We start from the raw sequence: 14945 nt of genomic DNA on the forward strand, positions 1-14945 counted from the left end.
CACTCCAAGGCTTGTGAGCTATGGATTAATATCATTAAGGTCAGTGATTTTGCTGTGGCACATTACAATAGACCGTGTTGACCAATCATTGATTTGTGTTTTGCCAAAAGATCAGATGCTCAAGGGAAATAGAGCTGATGGGTGATAACCTTATCTCGCTCCTGTGCGCTTAGGTAGCTCTGCTCTCTGTACAGAACAGAATACAGAAGACAACATAAAATGACACCAGATCTAATTCTGATATATCTACTGTAATGGCTAAACATAGCTACAGGTAGCATAACAGATGAACAGATTATAACAGTGTTTCCCAATTTATTTATTTTTTCTGGGGACCCACTTAAAAAAAAAGACAAACCATCACGACCCAATTCACAACAGGTCTCATCTATAAATCACGAGAAGAGTGAATTTGTGCATAAATGAACATTCCTGACCATCTTTACTGCCAGTTCTGCATCACCCATATGATCTTGAATAGGCCATTCAAGATTCAACTAGCCATTTCGAAGAGATATGTTTGACCCAAATATAATCTTGTATATATACTGGAAACACATTACAAACCAACTGAACTTTGCCTTTTATCAGGCGCGGCGTGACATGTTTCTGAGTAATGGAAATGGTGTATTCATTGGATCTAGTTAGCAGGGACTAGACTAGTTTCCCCAATAGAGAGAGTCCAGATAGCAAACGTTAGATAAAGCAAATTGCACTTATCTGTGACACTTTTCTGGAGACAAACGGCCAACTCGGCATAGGTCTTAATTACTTTGGTCAATAGCAATGACAATAGCAATGTTTACTCTTGTTTTTGACCCTTACATTTGACTGTCAAAGGCAATTTATGAGAGGTATAGCTGGTTGAGCCCGCATGCTTATATGGGGCGGTAAAGGGCTCTGGCTATAGGGGAGGAGCTTATTTATAACCCGTGGAAAATCCCTCCATCATATCTTATGACCTATTCAGAGTAATCTTCTCTGTAGGTCAAAAGATTAGGATAGGCTAGATTACAGTGGAAAAATCTTACATAGATTACCTTTAAACTTCAATATAATACAATGCATTACTACTGAATTTGGTCTAATAGGACTCAGCACTCTCATCACATGAAGAAAATAGTCCTTGATTCACTCAGCATCATCTCTGTGGCGTGGAGCAGCTCCAGGAATCATCTACCTGTCCACCTTACTGAGACAGAGCATGACATCACTTCCTGTCTTGTGGCCATGTGTTGGAAAGTGTTCTGCTAGAGAGGTCTGCAGACCTCTAAGCCTTCAGACATGTACAGTGTTTCTGTGTATCCCACGCTTGTTTGTCCTTTCCAGCACTACAGTATATGTCTGCTAAATGTCAGACTGATGTGCAACAGCACCCCAGAAATACCCTCTTCTAATGGATTCTTGCTGTTTGTGCCCTGGCCTACTTTCAGGCAACTTTGGCTGAAATTGATTTATCTGGCCGCCTCAACAGATCGCATCTGTGTGTTGCAACCGTGTCTGTCCGCCCTCACTATTTACTCTCTATTTATTTATGTTGTCTGGAGATGTGGAGCATTTACTGTGCCATGTGTGATTGGATTGCAATGTTTGACCTAGCACTATTGGTGTTATTTTGTTTTCATCTTAAATATTTAAAAGCACTTAGTGTGCTTACATACGAGAGAGATCGAATTTCGAAGTTCACTTTACTCTTGAAGTATTTGTCAATAACAAGGTGTAAACAAACACTATGCATTCAGTCTATATGGTGTGATATGCTTGGAAGTTCTATGCCTGAGGCTCTGCATTGTGAGTTCATATACAGTACTGTATGTCTTTGATTGTATGAATGTGTTGTGCATTATATTTCATGTATGTGGTTGACCTACACAGTCTTATCCTACTCTATACTTATGAGACAACCACACCAAGAATGCTATGGATCTAATGGTGGCACCTCAACCATATCGCACTCTTCTCTACATAGCATTGTTTATCAGAGTCTTCCTAGTGTGCATGGTGCTTTTACAACTGCGCCTGATAGCGGAGCCATGGTAATAACACCACATATTCGGGTGAGTCAGTCAGTCATTCATTAGTCTCTTAAAACGGATGTGTTGGCTTCTACAATTTGAAAATGCTCCCACCTACCCGTCAGTACTCAGTACTTCCTGCAGGGGAAACTTGGTCAAAACGGAAAGGGAAACTCCAATGAAAATAATGACTAATGAACCTTTAGGCGGGACATCCGCTCATTTGTCCAATCAGTCCATTAGTTCTCAACGGATATAAGGTGGGTACCTCCGCTAATTTCTCCAATCACCTCCCTCGGTTTTGTTTACATGTGTCGTGATTGAGCGAATATCATCGAACTTCCTCCGGTCTGCAGTGTTTTTTTTCCTAAATGGCTGGCCAAATTTTGATGGGCTAAAGACCGTCTCTGGAGCATTTGAAGATTGTGGAAGAGATAGACTGGCTTGAGAGACTAGTCATTCACTCAATCAGTCAGTCAGTCTGGAACACCTACTGTACTGAGGTGTCCGCGTTGGCGCAAATTCCTGTGAGTTAGTACAGTACATCACAGAAACGTCAAATTTGGCCCAATGACAGATCATCGTAACCGTTAATAGCTCCATAAATTTGTGAGAGGGTGTGGCCTGTCAGCTAAATTATCATAACTTCATGACCGATTATGCAATCATCGCAAAACTTTGAGAAGATGTGCAGACATCATCAATGACCATGTCTGCATGCAGAGCTGTTTTATGATTGAACAGTAGGGGGCACTACAAATCCCCAAAAACTATATGATGATGGAATTGCGTGAAACTTGCTACGCATGTTCAGCGAGGCAGTACTCGTCAAATTAAGTCAACATTGGTGAAAGTGGGCGTGGCCTATGGTGTAATAACCATGTAACAGCCGGCCCGGAACAGTAATGTGACCTGTACAGGATCTGTACTCCCCCCCTCCCCTCCAATGCACAGCTGCAGTCTGCACTGAGAAAACATGACTATACTCCCAGAATGCAGTATGCACTGAGAAAACATGACTATACTCCCAGAATGCAGTATGCACTGAGAAAACATGACTATACTCCCAGAATGCAGTATGCACTGAATGCTCATTGTTGTTGTTGTTTGATGTGGCGCCTCATACTGTGGTGTGATAAACAGCATCATGGCTTCTCTACTCTGAGGTGAAGGGAAGATCCTCTTGCCATGGCGGCTCTATGGATGTTTCTTCTCAATAGAATGTGGAAATGAGTTCAGCACTGGGGGAATATGTCTCATTTTGTGACAGGGCTCCAATGCAAAGACGGTGTGCACACTTGAAGGAAAAAAAAAATATATATATATAGTCTGTGAAAAGAAACAATTAAGGTCCCCAATGACGGATGATTTGGTGATGAAAGGCACCTCAGAATCACTGAACGCTGTCGTTTGGTTCTTAGTATTTTTGGGAATGGTGGGAATTGCCAACTTTTGAGTGTCAGTTTTTAGAGAACGAATGCGAATGATCTCTATGCTTTCTTCTGTTTTTGGTTATAGCTGATTGCATTCTAATTCTGACTCAGCGACTGACAACATTTCAGGCCCAGAGATTCTTGGTAGAGAAGCTTCTCTCAGCCGTTCAATCACACAGTGTGCCGAATCTATTCACGCCTGTTTGTCATGTCTGTTGTAATCTCACGCTTTTAAAGCTTGATTAACCTCTTGTCATCCTCAAACGAGTGGCGCGTATCAGAGGGAGTCTCTCCGAGTCACACCAGCGTCACTGCTTATGTGGGAGTGGTTCATCTCAACCCAGCACGCGGTTCTTTGTCGTCCTTTTATCCTTTAGCTTAAACTCCGACACAATTCCTCAAGCATCAGGCATGCAGAGTACAATTTTAGCTGCCGCCAATCACAATTATGCCCAATTCCAGAAGCATTTCCTATCTGCTTGTCTCCACTTTGTGTAAGATGGAAAGCTAACCCAGGAGGCCATAGCCATGTGTTATGCAATTACAGCAGCCAGTCCTAATTCAACAGACAAACTGGATGGATTGATAGGGACCAGTGGAGCCAGGCTTCTGTTGTGGGTTCACTCTCATCGCTGCAAGACAATAAACAGTATTTTGTATCAAATTGGCTTGACGGGTTACATTACAAAACCGCTTTTCCAGAGGCAGTGTGTATTTCAAAATTGAACCTCAGTTGAATGGGGGTGCTAAAACAGCATGTGAGTTTACCCCCCCCCCCCCCCCCTCCCCCCCACCTGCTAGGTACCTGGGTATCTGGCAGGAGATTGGTGGGTAGAGAGCAGCCTTTCATACATCCTGGCCCATCGATTTTCGGGCCGGGATGAAAGCCACAGACTCAGTGGGTTTCGTACTGGGGGGGCATCCCCAAAAGACACATCAATCAGATTTCAAACAGAACCAAGCCAGTCTTATTTATTTACTGCCTTTTTCAAAGTCATTAAGATCCCAAACCAGGGCCTCTCTCCTTCCCTCCCTCTGCCCCCCCTCTACCGCTTCACCTTCACAGGTCAGTCCATCAAAAGTTCTCCCCCCTCTGTTCTGTGCTGCAAGTCTCTGAAGGACCTCTTTGACATTGACCAGAGAGGTATCACGTTACCACCATTAAAAAAGATGCAGTGATATAATGCTTCTCAGGGTTTACGGAATTCCAGCCCAACTGTCTAATCCCCCCCCCCCCCCCCCCCCACGCCTATAGCAGTTAATTCAGCCAGTCAGGCCAGAGAGCGCCCCCTGTATGTTTAATGAAGATTAAATTACCTATTTTCCCTCATGAAATGTTAAAGGCAGAAAGGGGAATGAATCTGCAAATGAAAGGGCCAGCGTGGAGTGGCATGAAGAAGAGAGGCCGGCAAAGATAAAGCATTTCCCCCCTTATTGTCTTATCTCCGCCGCCCTCCATCTTGACATAAATGATCTTTTAATAGCTTAACTTATCATCTCTGTGTTTGTTATCCGCGTGACCCTGGCGACGACAGCACATGTTCTGCTCAACCTGCGAGCTGTCTCCTTATCTTGCCTCCGATCTGGGAGGGAGATTGCACATTTGTTTCTTAAATTATATCACAGGAAGTGATAGTGATCGTAATTCCCTTAGCAATTAATTTGCTCACACATATGTTGTATCCATCGCTTTATCTCCCTCTGCTTGTCTCTCTACCTCTCTGGCTATTGTTCTCATTATTGACGGTGTCGCATGCACACTCGCATGCAGCCACTCACACACACACACACACACACACACACACACACACACACACACACACACACAAACAACACATGCACACACACGCGTGTCACACATGAGATAGGGAGGCACTGTTGCTATAGCATGTTTCTCACTCGAGGGCTCAAGCCCTTTGACTCTCTGGCTCCTGGCTTCTTCTTCTTCGGGGTGTTGATAGATGTTATTCATGGGGGGCGGCCCCAGGGCGCTCCTACAGGAAGTGGGAAGCTAACGGGATTTGGGGCGAGGAGACCCAGAGGGTGATGGTGCCTCTAGCTCTGGCCCGCATGGCTTAGTAGATGGGAGATATCAATAGAGTGGATGGGGGGCGGAGCCCTGTAGAGACATGCTGCTTGAAAGCCATCACCTGCTCCTCATAGATAAGGATATTTATAAACGGCTCAAAGGGAAAGGCAGATGGCACAGAACCGAGGCATGGTCTGGTCACTCCATTTACGGTTTGATGTGCCAGGGCACAGAAGCATCAAAGCATCATTGTCCCTCCCATTGACCCCAAAGACCTTTCACCGGACCTGATCATTTTTCATCCGCAGCCGAAAAGCCATCATGGAAATATAGATGAAGATTTTATGTACCGTTTGAGTACCCTTGGCGCATAACCGATCCATCGCTTGACTCTGCCAAGACAGGACAGTAAAGTAAGTGAAGTGTGACATGGAGCCATTTTGAGAGGATAAATCAAATCTCGATAAAACCTCTGTGGGTCTCACGCCCCCTGCCCCCGCTGCTAACCCCTTGCTGTTAATTTATATGTAAGCCATCTACTTTGGTTGGAGGATATCAACAGGGTTCTCTTTCAGCGCCCCCCCCCCCCTTGGTGCCACTGCCTTACCCTCGTCCCCTTTTACAAGTCCCACATGGGGTCTTGCCACACTGAGCCCACCTCCCCATGGTACCGCTGACTTTTTTCCAGAGATGAATTCAATGACCTCGGTTGTATAATGGACTCGGAGCTCTTAACGCATTATGTCCAATGTCCAATATTGTCCTGCCCTGTGGGTACAGTGCCTCATCGACCGTACTCAGCCCTCCCACCTAGTGGATCATCACAGAACAACTGCAGAGTAAAACTCGCTACTAACTTCTCATCTTTAATTATATCCTCAAGCTTTTTCAGTGCTTCTATTTTTCCCCCTTATCCACTCTCCAAAGCACTATTGGCTTTCAAGTATGTGGGCAGTTATGAAAGGTCACCCGAAGTGTAAATTGTCAATACTGGATCAATTTCGGAGGGCACATATTCTTCGGAGGCCCTGTAATGGAGGGTTTTATCTTATTTCTACCCGGCGCGCATTCGCACAATAAGATTGATATCGTTCATTGTTTGATGAATTCCTAATAGGCCTATAACTCGCAGGGCTTAAAGACAAAGGAATGCCTTTGAAAGCCAAATATGAGGGAGGCAGCGGAGCCATCCCCCAGGCTGAAAGATTGCCCTCATAATATTCCAATGGAATCTCACCTCGGCGATCATGCTTAGCACTGAAGGATGGGCGACTTGTGCCGCTTGAATTAAACCTTATTTATCGCTCATTAGGCGTACAGCGGGGCCAACTGATGATCAGCCGCAGAATAAATAAGGCGCGGTGGAATAGGATGGTGCGATGTGTTCCGGTGACAATGAGAAGCGCTGCCAGAATCAAATGCCTCTTCTCCTCCATCATACTCTTGTTTTTTTGTGTGTGCCCTCATTAAATGAGATGGGGAGGCTATTACTACAGTATGAAGACATTGTGTCCGGGCTGCTGTTTGCATTTGGAGTGTGGGCCACTATCTACAATCTGTCAGCCACCATGATGTGGAATTAATATTTCAGTTTCCCATTTGGCAAGGTTGATATGTGTAATGAGGAGGCATGGGGAAAGAGAGGCAGAGCATGGGGAAAGAGAGGCAGACCAGGCAATGAGTGATAATGGTAATTTCCCCCCAAATATAGATAAAGAGAGAGCGTGTGTATGGACAGAAGGTTTCAATAATGCTCAACCCTGTGTTCAATATGTGTTCAATAAATTACCATTCTCAATACTGTATGTAAGGATTTATCATTAAATGCTATGTTTAGAATTATGAGTATACTATTAGTTTCCATCCTGGAGAAGCTGGATCTTGAACATTGCTTTTCTGAAACTTGTGTTCCCACCCCCCCACACCTGTTGTAGTAGTGTTGAAGACAAGGCGATTTAGACATGTTTTCCCAAAGTGTTAATTAACCCACAATTCTGAGGTGCGACAATTAAGATAGAGTTGTTCATTGTTTTTTGACTCTGCTCATTTTGGGACAATCTGCAAGTCAAACACAAAATACAACATTTTTAAATTGAATTGCTAATTATACACCGTTTTCCCCAGTCTAATCAAAAATCTGAATCTGGCAGCAAGGCAGTGAAAGTAAGAATCAGTTCTGGAAGTATTCAGTGTTTGCTGTGCTTTGTCAAGGAACTTGTTTTAATAAATGTAAAAAAAAAAAGTTGAGCAAATGCACCAATATGTGTGCATTCTTTCACTTTTAGAAAATGGAACATTGAGGGGTTGAAGGCATTTTTGGTTGCCTCATGGCAGTTTGGTTGAAGGCATTTTTGCTGCAGAAAATTAAGCCCGATTAGGATAGATTCATATGTCATTATGCAATAAATATGTACTGTATATTCATTGCCTTGGAGCCTGAAGTGAACACATGAAACCAGACTTCTTTCACTCTCGTTTTGAGATAGTAAGCAGCAAAATCAAGGAAAAGACAAAAGCCTACTCGTTTCAGATTAAACAAGGAAATCATCTTGGTTGCATTAGTGTGCACATCTTTCAATATGTTTTGCTATTATGATAACAGCAGTGAGTCACTTTGAGGTACTGTATAAAAGAACCTGGATTAGGGTATATACAATGGCCGTACATTCATTTGAACATAAGCTGCCCATCAGCGCATGAAGCAAATTGAAGCTCATATTCTTCCTGGTTTTATTTCTGTGATGTGCGGTCCACGGTCATGTGCGCCTGTCTGCTTAGGTATTCCCGCCACTCGTCGTCCCCCACATGAACGGAGTTACAGTGGCCAGAGCCATGGAGAACGGCTCTGGGTGGCTTCTGAAGAAAAATGGACTCCTCATTTAAAACTTGATCATTAAAAGAGTCGTTTTTGACTTTGAGTGACTCCCAGAAAAATGTTCCCGGTGTTTTACAGCTGCTTCTTTCCCCGTGTAAGTGGAGGAGAGAAAAACGTTTCTGGGCTGCAGGGCGTCATGGTGACTTGCAACGCCATGCTTGGCCACCAGGTTCAATTTGTTTCAAGGCTGAGACCTGACGTCACGTGCGGCGATGTGGTCAACCATCCATTTGTCATTCCAAATAAAAAGCAAATCCGCTGCTGCTCTGATGAGTGACGAGCATTACTGTATTTGTATGAATATGAGACAAATCCCAAGTGTCCCTGTCCCAATCCACTTTTAACCAAGAATGCAGTCAGTTTGTTTGGTTTTTCATTTGACTTATACCGTATAGTAACATAAATAACAAATAATATACGTAAGAAGTTAGTCAAGGTCACAACATGTGTGTGTGTGCGTGTGTGTGTGTGTGTGTGTGTGTGTGTGTGTGTGTGTGTGTGTGTGTGCGCGTGTGTGTGTGTGTGTGTGTGTGCCTGTTTGTGCGTGTGTGTGTGTGTGTGTGTGTGTGTGTGTGTGTGTGTGTGTGTATTAATCTGGCGGAGCTGGAGGTGAAATGTAGGAGGTCCATGTCATGTTGTCCCATAAGGCCTTACTGTACGCAGGGAGGAGAGGGAGCACAAAGTAGTTTATAGAGAGGGAGAAGGAAGTTGGGAGAGACGGTCCAAGTGCTTCACATCAAGGAGAAAAAGAAATGGAAGTTGCTCCCTGGTGTCCCATTGGGTAGAGAGAAGATTGGGTAAGTGACAGAGAGAGAGAAGGTAGCGGAGAAGTGCGCACAAGCCAATGAAATCAAGTGAATGACAGACGGGCGCAAGAAAGAGTTAAAGAGGGCAAGAGGGACGGGGGAGGGTTAAATGAAGCTACTCTCTCTCTCTGTCTGTCTCCCTCTCTCTCTCTCTGTCTCTCTCTCTGTCTGTCTCCATCTCTCTCTGTCTCTCTCTGTCTCTCTCTCTCTCTCTGTCTGTCTCTCTCTCTCTGTCTGTCTCTGTCTCTCTGTCTGTCTCCGTCTCTCTCTGTCTCTCTGTCTCTCTCTCTCTCTGTCTCTCTCTCTCTGTCTGTCTCCGTCTCTCTCTGTCTCTCTGTCTCTCTCTCTCTCAGGGGAATTGGCCGTGCAATCAGCGAGAATCCTCCCTCCGCTCAGGCACTCCCCCTCCAGTCAAGCGTGATTGTGCTTGACACGCTTCCATCACTAACGCTGACTGATGCCCGTGTGCTCGGCTCTTCGCATTTATTTATTTACCTGTTTATTTGCGTCCAGTTTATTTATTGATGCGACAGCAAATTTCCCATTTGCTCATATGGGCTGAAAAGAAATGGGAGGCTATAAAGTGTGTGCAACATTTACACGTGAATGAACAAGCGATGGAAGGACAGAGCTATGGAGATTCCAGCAGTTGAAATAGCTATTCCGTTTCCCGTAATGGAAAAGTGATATGCATCGTTGAGTTACTTAGCACTAATCCCACTTTCTGCTTTAGCTGCTCCTCGCTTTTTTATTTCCCCTTTTTGACTCTTTTTCTTCTTATTTCTTCTTTTGACTTCTATTTGATTAGTGTCTGATGGGGGCATTTGAGTGGGATTCAGATTTTTCCCATCATGCCTGTATGAGTTTTCCTGCACTTAAGCATCACTCATGTGCTCAGCTGGTGGAGTCGACCACTGTTTAATTCCCAGTGTTGACGTACCCCTCTTTTTTTCCCTCTTTTATTCCCTTTTGGGGGGTGAATGTTAAATGTTTGGATTATGATCGTCTTTCCGTTTGTAGCTTTAACTAAGATGTCATGTCTCTTGCTTGTGATTGCTCCATACAATGATGCAATTAGTGCATAATGAGTGTAACTCTAATTGTTGTTTATTCTCACAATGACATATTTGCTGTTGTAAGCTACTGGGGGAACGGCTATGCTTAATTACCCACAAGTGTACAATTTGAGGTCATTAGCCTTCAAAGCCAATATTCCTGGCCAGAGGTCTGCCAGAGGACCTCTGCTGCACTCTTGTAATGGTACAATGAATGCCCAGCTGAATGATGGATTACTATTTCACCATCTTAAATTCACTTTGCTCTCCACCTGATCCTGGCCAGGAGTTTGTAAAAAAACAAAACTCACTTGTAGTGGCTGTCCTTATGCTGTGATTTTGGTGAACTGTAGTGGGGGTGAATCTCAGGTGGACTCAGGTTAAATGTAAATGATATTCAGTTCGAAGGGGCTAATGAGTAAATTAATTATAAAGGCAGGTTGAGGGGTGAGGAGCTTCTCTTTAGGGGGGATTTGAGGGAGGGGACCAGTTATGGGATTTGAGGCTGAGAGAACAACATTTCTCAACAACGCTTTGTGTGTACACTTTATATGAGGGCGTGAGAGAGAGCGAGAGAGAGAGAGCAACTGGCAGACAGAGAGAATTATTGCCTGTGCACCTGTGCATCTAACAGCAAGTGTGTGCTTCTATCGGAGGCTGAAGAAGAAGGAAATCAGCGACAACTCTGCACAGATCTTTACCAGAAGCCCAAAAGGGTGTGAAGAGCAACCAAGCTCCCTCTTCACATGGAGCTGATTGGCATCTGGGCTCTTATCAAGACAAGGATCCTCCCCAACTGAGTCTGAGTTTATTTGAATTCATCCAAAAGCGTTTCACTGTGCTGAGAAGGGTGGAAATAAACAAGAAGGAAACACAGCAGCTTGGTATTCATGAATTCCATAAATTAGAATGTTACTCTCCTAAGAGATGGCTAATATGTCAGGTTTAAAAATAGACCCTTTGCCACAGTACAGACCCTCTGCCTCCAGTGGATGAGGCTTAAGTAGTTGGAAGTTAAGGGCTAGGGATTTGTGACGACGTGTGTGTGTGTGTGTGGGGGGGGGGGGGGGGGGGGGGAGTACATCCGTGTACAGTATTCCATGTTTCACTGCAATAGATACAGTCAATGTCTCGTCATAGACGCTGGGGTAGCTGGCTGGGGGCGTGGTCAGGGTGGGGTAAATCCTCCCCTACTCCCCATTCAGCATAGTTAGCATTTAGCTGCTAGACTCAGCCCAGGCAGACACGATCGGGGATTCAACCACTGTAAACGCACATCTGAACAGACGTCTATGTACCTGCTCTAGAATCCCCAATCCTGTAGTGTAGGGCCGCAGTACCGTCCTTTGGTGAGTCAGCCCATTGAGATATGTTTTTTTTTTTACCCCACTCACGCACTAGCCGTAGTAACATTCATTACAGTCTGCGTTCCCACACAGACTGCTCACTGAAATCTCATCCACAGAGCACACAAAGTACATCTCAGTGAGCTTCAGTCAGCTTGTACATACAGGACCGGGACCTCATTGACCTTGTATTCATTTTTGCCCAACCTTCCAGAGCTACTAAGAGGAACAGCTTGGATTGTGCTGAGAATTTGTAAACTGACCAGGGGTCCCATGTAAGTAAGTGATAATCAACTCCTAGATATGCGTTAAATGATTTTAAAGCACAACGTTGAGGCGAAGTTGGTTGCCTCCGCAAAGTGCATTAAAATAATTTAACGCACATCCCGCTTATAGCATGGTCATTTGCCAATAATATAAAATAAAAGCATTCGCAATGCAAAGTAAACGATGTTCAGTGCTCCAGTAAATGGGACGAACCTTGGCAACATCGGGATGTAACGTTCATCTAGTCCGCATACATCGCCATCCTGTGGTGTTGCTGTGCTGTTTGATTACACCACTGCACAGGCTGGGTAGCGGATGAATTTACTACATGGGATTAGACTACATGTGGGTTAAACGGTTTTAACGCACACCTGCCAGCCAATCAGAGACGAGTATACATCCAGACCATGCTTTATAGACTATGGAGTAGAGTAAAGCGCTGTGGAGTATGATGGCAGGACGACGGCCAGGGCAGTCTTAGGGGTCAAACATTAGTGCAAAGCCAGTGGAGTCTGCTGAGTAACACCTCCACCCCCGAGGGCATTGCCAGCTAAGTAAAGGATGAGGCTGCACACTGCATTACCTCAACTATGATGTCTCTTCTCCCACTCCAGATGACTTCTTTCCACTAGCTTGGGTCACTGTTGCCCGGGGGCGGATTATGGCAGATGGGAACTGTGATGTTCCCTAAGATTCCTGAAGAGTGACGGATGGAGTGTGTGTGTGTGTGTGTGTGTGTGTGTGTGTGTGTGTGTGTGTGTGCCTGTGTGCCTGTGTGCCTGTGTGTGCCTGTGTGTGTGTGTGTGCCTGTGTGTGCCTGTGTGTGTGTGTGTGTGTGTGGGTGTGTGTGTGTGTGTGTGTGTGTGTGTGTGTGCGTGCGTGCGTGCATGCACACACAACATTTCTTTGTCAAGTGTCTGGGTGCATGTATGTATATATATTGGCTTGTTTTTCTTTGTGTGAGTTGTGCAGTTGTGGGTGCGTTTACTGAAGCTTAGCGTAGCTCTGCGGGCCAGCGGTTAACACGGTCTGTATGGAACAGGCCAGCGGTTAACACGGTCTGTATGGAACAGCATGATTCACAGAGGGGACTTTTATCAGGAGACCACGAGGTCAGCTTGAAGCTAAAGCAACAGACATGTGGTCTACATCATAGTCCGCTCTGACTAACTATAGCACAAATGAATGCCCGTGCAAGCATGCACACATACATACAAACACACTGCATTTACTGTGCAGCTGCACATTCTACATTTACACTGTAAATATTCAGCAACCATACATTATGATTAGTGAGAAAGCATGTAAAATCACTCATGGCCTGCATTATTAAAGTCTCTTACATGGTAGGGCTCTTTCCTCACTCTTGGCACCGTCGTTAATATGTTTACAATGGTGGTAACGGTCTGTCTGAGAAATTGATTTTTCTTTTGCCAATTGTAAAAGTTTGATGACAGTCGATGCGGCTGAAGAAGCAGCCCTTTCATTATTTTACTGGATGTGCTGCTGGCTGAATGGATGCTTCCTGCTTATAAACCTTGAATAATTGAATAGGGGAATCAGTCAATGAGGGAGAGAAGCACAAGGTCCTGATGGCTTGATGGCCGAGATGACAGACAGGCATCTGAGACACAAAGACAGCAGAGTGATTAGCCAATGTGTCATATGGCTCCCTCACTGTCTGCACGAGTGCACGCTATGCTCTCATCTCTCGCTCTCTCTCTCTCTCTCTCTCTCTCTCTCTCTCTCTCTCTCTCTCTCTATTGCACACTCTTCCTTACTCTCTATCACATTCCTCCATTGCTTTTTCTTTCCCTTTTCCTTTCTATCTACCTATCTATCTATATTTATATCTATCTATCTATCTATCTATCTTTCTATCTACCTAAATTTCTATCTATCTACCTATGTGTCTGTCTGTCTGTCTGTCTGTCTGTCTGTCTGTCTGTCTGTCTATCTATCTATCTATCTTTCTATCTACCTAAATTTCTATCTATCTACCTATGTGTCGGTCTGTCTGTCTGTCTGTCTGTCTGTCTGTCTATCTATCTATCTATCTATCTACCTATCTATCTGTGTGTCTGTCTGTCTGTCTGTCTGTCTATCTATCTATCTGTCTCATGCTCTCACCTCTGCCCCGTCACTCTCATACTGTACTAAACCTGTTTCTCCCATATCACCCTCAGTTTGCCCCGGTCCTCACCTTTTCCCCTTTTCAACCCTGATGCCCTGTTCTCTCTACTTGCTTTATTTCCCCCCTCGCATCCTGCCTCCATCCATCCCAATGACCTGTCACTCCGGGCAGAATTATGACTCTTGGATGGAACATCGTCTCCGTGGCGCCGTACTCTACTCTCTCTCCGCCCGCATTATCCATTTATGGAGTATCCCCTTTTGTGGTGAGGCATCTTCCTATAGCCACTAATGATATGAGCCCTGGCGACCCCGTGCATTTGCACTGTAATATAAGACATTCTCATTAGTCCCAGGATTGTGCTCTCTCATGTCCATTACATTAATTGCTACACATCACTGCCTGCCATAGCCCCACTGTATTGTGTTACATCGCTGGCATCCTCTGCCCGGCATCATCTAACTGTGCCACTCAATCACTTTAGCCCAGGAAGGTGAGAATTAATGGAAGATAGCTATATAGCAAATTGGCTCAAGTGTTTTTTTCTTATAAAAAAAAATCAACAGGAGATAATCTAACCAGTTTGTTTGTGTGTTGTTGTTTGAGTGGATGCCAATGAAAGAAGAAATGTGTTCAGATCGAATAAATTGAAGCCAGGTGCCCTTCGAACCCCGCCGCCATCTCTCTGTTGTCAGTCATCTCTGCTCATAATAGGGAAGCAGGCCGCTGCCATAATTGCTTTGATGGTCCAGCCTGAACAAATCACTTCTGGGCATAAAGAGAGGCCTTGGAGATGGCAGTCAGAGAGAAAAGGTGCGAATGAATTAAAGCACTTTGCGTTCCTTTGGGGCATGTGGCCCAGATTTTTCTTCAAAGAAAAAAAATATAGGGAAAGGAGGAAGTAGGGGGTGGGGGGGGGGGGGGGGGCTCTTTGGTTCTAGAATAAATGTAGCAATAAAAGCAATAATACACATCCAACCTCCAT

At 44.7% G+C, this 14945-nt stretch overlaps 1 protein-coding gene across 1 annotated transcript in view; it reads left to right on the forward strand.

Annotated features, from left to right (window-relative positions):
- Positions 1–14945, forward strand: part of diaph2 (diaphanous-related formin 2) — a 568359-nt gene that overhangs the window by 506651 nt on the left and 46763 nt on the right. The window lies entirely within an intron of this gene.

Source organism: Poromitra crassiceps (genome assembly GCF_964638095.1).
Source record: "Poromitra crassiceps genome assembly, chromosome: 15".
In the NCBI taxonomy this organism is placed as follows: domain Eukaryota; kingdom Metazoa; phylum Chordata; class Actinopteri; order Beryciformes; family Melamphaidae; genus Poromitra; species Poromitra crassiceps.